Source organism: Oncorhynchus kisutch, linkage group LG3 (genome assembly GCF_002021735.2).
Source record: "Oncorhynchus kisutch isolate 150728-3 linkage group LG3, Okis_V2, whole genome shotgun sequence".
NCBI lineage: Eukaryota > Metazoa > Chordata > Actinopteri > Salmoniformes > Salmonidae > Oncorhynchus > Oncorhynchus kisutch.
Window position 1 is genome coordinate 25,143,085 of NC_034176.2, and position 6,307 is coordinate 25,149,391.

The window sequence follows — 6,307 nt, forward strand, 5'->3', positions numbered from 1 at the left end:
TAGACATGTTCCACAGACATGTGACTAACAGAAATGGAATAATGTGTCTCTGAACAAAGGGGGGGTCAAAATCAAAAGTAACAGTCAGTATCTTGTGTGGCCACCAGCTGCATTAAATACTGCAGTGCATCTCCTCCTTATGGACTGCACCAGATTTGCCAGTTCTAGCCATGAGATGTTACCCCACTCTTCCACCATGGCACCTGAGAGTTCCCGGACATGTCTGGGGGGAATGGCTCTAGCCCTCACCCTCCGATCCAACAGGTCCCAGACGTGCTCAATGGGATTGAGATCTGGGCTCTTCGCTGGCCATGACATAACACTGACATTCCTGTCTTGCAGGAATTCACACACAGAATGAGCTATGTGGCTGGTGGCATTGTCATGATGGAGGGTCATGTCCGGTTGAGCCTGCAGGAAGGGTACCACATGAGGGAGGAGGATGTCTTCCCTGTAACGCACAGCGTTGAGATTGACTGTAATGACAACAAGCTCAATCCGATGATGCTGTGACACACCGCCCCAGACCATGGCGGACCCTCCACTTCCAAATTGATCCCGCTCCAGAGTACAGGCCTCGGTGTAATGCTCATTCCTTCGACGATAAACGCGAATCCGACCATCACCCCTGGTGGAACAAAACTGCGACTCGTCAGTGAAGAGCACTTTTTGCCAGTCCTGTCTGGTCCAGCGACGGTGGGTTTGTGCCAACAGGCGACGTTGTTGCCGGTGATGTCTGGTGAGAACCTGCCTTACAACAGGCCTATAAGCCCTCAGTCCAGCCTCTCTTAGCCTATTGCGGACAGTCTGAGCACTGATGGAGGGATTGTTTGCTCTTGATGTAACTCGGGTAGTTATTGTTGCCACCATGTACCTGTCACCCAGGTGTGATGTTCGGATGTATCGATCCTGTGCGGGTTTGTTACACATGGTCTGCCACTGCGAGGATGATCAGCTGTCTTGCCTTGTCTCCCTGTAGCGTTGTCTTAGGCGTCTCACAGTACGGACATTGCAATTTATTGCCCTGGCCACATCTGCAGTCCTCATGCCTCCTTGCAGCATGCCTAAGGCACGTTCACACAGATGAGCAGGGACCCTGGGCATCTTTCTTTTGGTGTTTTTCAGAGTCAGTAGAAAGGCCTCTTTAGGGTCCTAAGTTTTCATAACTGTGACCTTAATTGCCTATCGTTTGTAAGCTGTTAGTGTCTTAATGACCATTCCACAGGTGCATGTTCATTAATTGTTTATGGTTCATTGAACAAGCATGGAAAACAGTGTTAAAACCCTTTACAATGAAGATCTGTGAAGTTATTTGGATTTTTACTAATTATCTTTGAAAGACAGGGTCCTGAAAACGGGACATTTCTTTTTTGCTGAGTTAAAATGGTGTGTCTCAGATTTCTGTACAGAATAATACAAAATGGTTTGAGACCAGGTTATTGGCTTAAATCGCCTTAAATTACCTCAGTATAAAACAATAACTATGTACACAGCGGGATTTATTTGAACATCCATTATACCCTAAACAGCAAGTGAGCAGAGGGTGCAATTTGTCTGTTGTGCATCTCACTCACACAAAGTTCAGTGGGATCAATAACAGGGAACTTGTGGACATTTATAATGGACACCTGTCAGCTCTAGTCTGGTGAGCAGTAGTTGGGGGGAGACATAAGTCATGGAGGGTGTAATCTGTGACCAGGGACCTGAAATGTAAAGCTGTCAGCCACAAACAGATTGGCCCTCCTGATTTGTCGACCAATGCACCAGACCCCAGGCCCCACAAATCACGCCCAGGCACCCAGGGACAGGGGGACGAGGGGGCCGGGGTCACAGCCTGGTGTCACCTGAGTAGGCCTGGGCCTGGGGCTAAGGTAAGACGATGGACATAGCGTGTCTGTCGGATCCTGAAGAACTATGGGAAGGTTGTGTACATGACTCTGTCTGACACTTTGAAATAAGTTATGTAACATTATAACATGACACATATGTTGTTTGTGTCTGTGTAGACTGGGTTTGTTTCTATGTGTATGTCTGGAGTGCCACCCAAAAAGACTGACTCGTTGCTGTACAGTTGTTTGCAGATGCTGACGAGGGCGAGGCTAATGTTTCTAATATTTGTCCCACTGGGGGCACACAGGTTGAATCAACGTTGTTTGCACATAATTTCAATTAAATTACATTGAACCAACATGGTATAGACATTTAATTGATGTCTGTGCCCAGTGGGTTTGTATATCTCTTCTCCCTCGTGCCGATGCCTATAGCAGGTTGTTATAAACCAGGGCTTCTGACCTTTCACATCAGCTTGCTAAGCATTGGGACTGCTATGTCAGCCGACATCACACTCCTGTGTCACGAGCCCATATCATCACCCCACCCCCTATGTAAGGGCACAGCTCCTACTGTGGTGATTGGCAGAGCTGATAACCTGTCACAACCCCATTTGATTTACAGAGAAGGTGAGCACTCTCCTGCTTTTTTGGGGATAATATTGCATGCTCCTACTCTTGATACTAGGTCACTTGAAGTGACCCACTTGTGGGTGAGTGACTATCTTGTGCAAAAAGTTATAAATTAATGAGTGAATCCCAATGGGAACAAGAGAGAGCAGAAAATGATTTAGCTTTATTATAAATCAAACTTACGGCCCGCCGTTTCCCTTACCGTAACTAGGCCTGTAGGAGCTTACTCTCCTAACAACTTCCTGGAGACGTTGTTCTGACCTAATTAGCTGCTCAAACATGAAGTCACAGACCGGTTACACGAACGTCTATCCTTTTCCCACAGCTGTCTTGCCTTGACTTCACCATTGAATTGACTAGAACCACATCTGACTGTAACAAGTGTTTGGGTTGATAAGGTTCACCTATTGTTTCATTTCTGCTTCCCTCAGCACGTTTCTGTTAATGAGCAACACACCTATTTTCAGTCTGAGTTCTCCTCTAGATTTTCACAAACATTTTTGTTGAATGAAGGAAGCTGGTTGAATCCTTCACCGTGCACTGCTACACACCACATTACAGACAGTCAAAAATGTTGACTTTATTTCTCAGATGGGGAAATGGTTCATTGAACAAGCATGGGAAACTGTGTTTAAACCCTTTACAATGAAGATCTGTGAAGATATTTGGATTTTTACAAATGATCTTTGAAAGACAGGGTCCTGAAAAGGGCAGTTTCTTTTTTGTTGTTGCTGAGATTAGATTATTTAGGCAAATTGTAGGGTTAGTAAAGTATAAATCATACAAAAAAATGGTTTGGAGAGACTTTACGCATTAAATATATTGATGAATCAAAAATACAGTAGTTTGATGGATCCTGAAAGATGTCAATTTCAAGTTCAATTCATGAAATATTGGAAGGTGGGAAGAAAGTCCTATAAATCTACCCTAATTCTCACTAATCATGAAACTGTAAGACGCCGTGAACCATGCACCAGTCTTCAGGTTTAACCTGCTAGGTGTGGTCTGATTTCCATAATGATTCAAATAGGCTACATGTCCCAAATCATTGCGCAACATCAGCTTAATATGATCCACTAATTCTAGCACGGATGTGACAGAAGAAAAAAAGGTAAACGGAATGGAATGATGCAAAATGTAAGCTACAAATTGAAAACTAAAGTTACAGTTATAAATGTATGTGTATTACTGAGGGTGACTCTCGATAGTGGCTAATATTTAACATTATACACCTTGTAAAATAAAACTGAGAAAAGCTGTGGCATAGGCCACAATTAAAACATTCTAATGCGCATACATCAAGGTTTAGTCCTACAGGAGACTGTAGTTTGGGTGAAATGTTGTGTATTTACAATCCCCTTCTCCAAATGGATTACTCACTTACCTAGCTCTTATCAATAGCCCTTATCCATTTATACATTGCAGTGCATGGAGAATGCTGTTATTTCTATCAGAAACATTCAAGTAAATGCTTTTTCCATTTGGAACCAGCAGGTTCACTTGACCTTATTCATGGTTTCCTCGCTCATTTTTAGGGAATTAAGTCAAAGGTCAGAATATGGTGTATCTGTAGACACCTCCACCTGACCTTCATTTATTTGATTTCCACCTCAAACGAATAGTGGGTGAATAGCATGCTATTCTCATGCTTAAGTTCATGGTTAGAATAGCATAGAGAAAGCGCATAAAAAGGGAATTGTGTATAAAAAGGGAATTGAATTCCATTGACGCCCACATAACTTGGTCCGGAATCCGGGACCTAACGAATAGCAGGTGAATAGCACACAATTCTCATGCTTGAGTTCAAGGTCAGAATATGCTTAGAGAGAAAAGTGCATAAAAGGGAATTATGTTCCAAATCGGGTTGGGATCGGGCCTCTGGGAATGACCATTTCTAGACAGGATTTATTCCTGAATAATTCTATTATTTTAAGCTTCACATTTTAGAGACAGTTTCACCCCATGCACCATGTCACAGTATGAATTAGGCTACTGTAAATGTTGATGCGTTTTTTTAAATCAAATTTATAGGGAGTTTATATTCACTGCACAAAAATATAAACGTAACATGTAAAGTGTTGGTGCCATGTTTCATGAGCTGAAATTAAAGATTTTTTGCACAAATGTGTTTACATCCATGTTAGTGAGCGTTTATTCTTTGCCAAGATAATCCATTCACCTGATAGGTGTGGCATATCAAGAAGCTGATTGAACAGCATAATCAGTACACAGGTGCACCTTGTGCCGGGACAATAAAAGGCCACTCTAAAATGTGTAGCTTTGTCACACTAAACAAATCCACAATGCCACAATGCCATTACGCCCCTCTCAAGCACTCGACGTTGCCGGTCTACTAACCACCAGTCCTGACAACCATCATTATGCACTTCTGCTCCCCATCATTATGCACACCTGCTCCCCATCATTACGCCCACCTGCTCCCCATCATTACGCACACCTGCTCCCCATCATTACGCACACCTGCTACCTGTCCACCTGAGAGTTTGCCAGAGAATTGAATGTTAATTTCTCGACCATAAGCTGCCGTCAACGTTGTTTTAGAGAATTTGGCAGTACGTCCAGCCGGCCTCACAACCACAGACCATGTGTATGGTGTTGTGTGAGTGAACGGTTTACTGATGTCAATGTTGTGAACAGAGTGCCCCATGGTGGTGGTGGGTTTATGGTATGGGCAGGCATAAGCTAAGGACAACAAACACAATTGCATTTTATCGATGCCAATTTGAATGCAGCGATACCGTGACAAGATCCTGAGGCCCATTGTGAGGCCCATTTTGTTTTTATGTCTGTGACCAAAAGATGCATTTCTGTATTCCATGTCATGTGAAATCCAGAGATTAGAGATTAGGGCCAAATGAATTTATTTCAGTTGACTGATTTCCTTATGAACTGTAACTCTATGTAAAATATTTGAAATGGTTGCATGTTGATTTTTATGCTTTTGTACAGTATAGTTGTTGTATAATTGTTAGACTGAGACAGTCTACGGCAGGCCAAAGCCCTGTCTAAGATGTTCTGCAAAGGACATTTGATTGATCCTTTAAATTAACACAATACTTCCTCTGTATGCTCATTGTGGACACAAGCTTTTGAGTGAAGTAAAATGAATGTTGCCACCTCTATGAATGAATACATTTTTACAAACATAAGAATGAGAGAACTTTCCTTTCTCTGACTTGCAGGAAAGATAATAATTTCAGACCATAAATTAGATCGACCTTTAGTGCCCAGTTACCCTTTGGAACTAGATTGAGTATCCATAGTAGGGACTTTGAATGTGAGTAATCTGGCACGACACAAACCTCTGCACTTTGAAAAATGTATGCTACTGTAGGTGGACACTGAGGTACTGTAGTGTCGGAGTTATACATTGTAGGACCATTGGCAACCTAAATATGGAAGACTTTCATAGAGACGTTGACTGATTATGATCTCAATTTGTTCAATGATTAATTTTAAAGGATAGACACCTAACCAAAAGCAACGCATCATTTAACCATATTTTATTGAACATGATACATCAGTAAGAAGCAGAATATACATATTTTTCATAGATTAACTTTCATTACAACCTGTCAATAAATAAGTAAAAAAAAAAATTCTGTAGGCTACTTGGAATATGTCAAGCAAAGTAAGCATGATAGAGTAGCAGCACAGAACATATTTATTTCAATGGACACCAATTCACCCAGTAATTCAATAAGACTACTGTTGTGTTTTGAATAAAAGTTAACCGCCAACTTCAGTACCTAAAGTACATTTGGCTAATCAGGTTTGATTGTGCAGTGTAGATTTTTACAGATACCTGTAAAAAAGACAAGCGA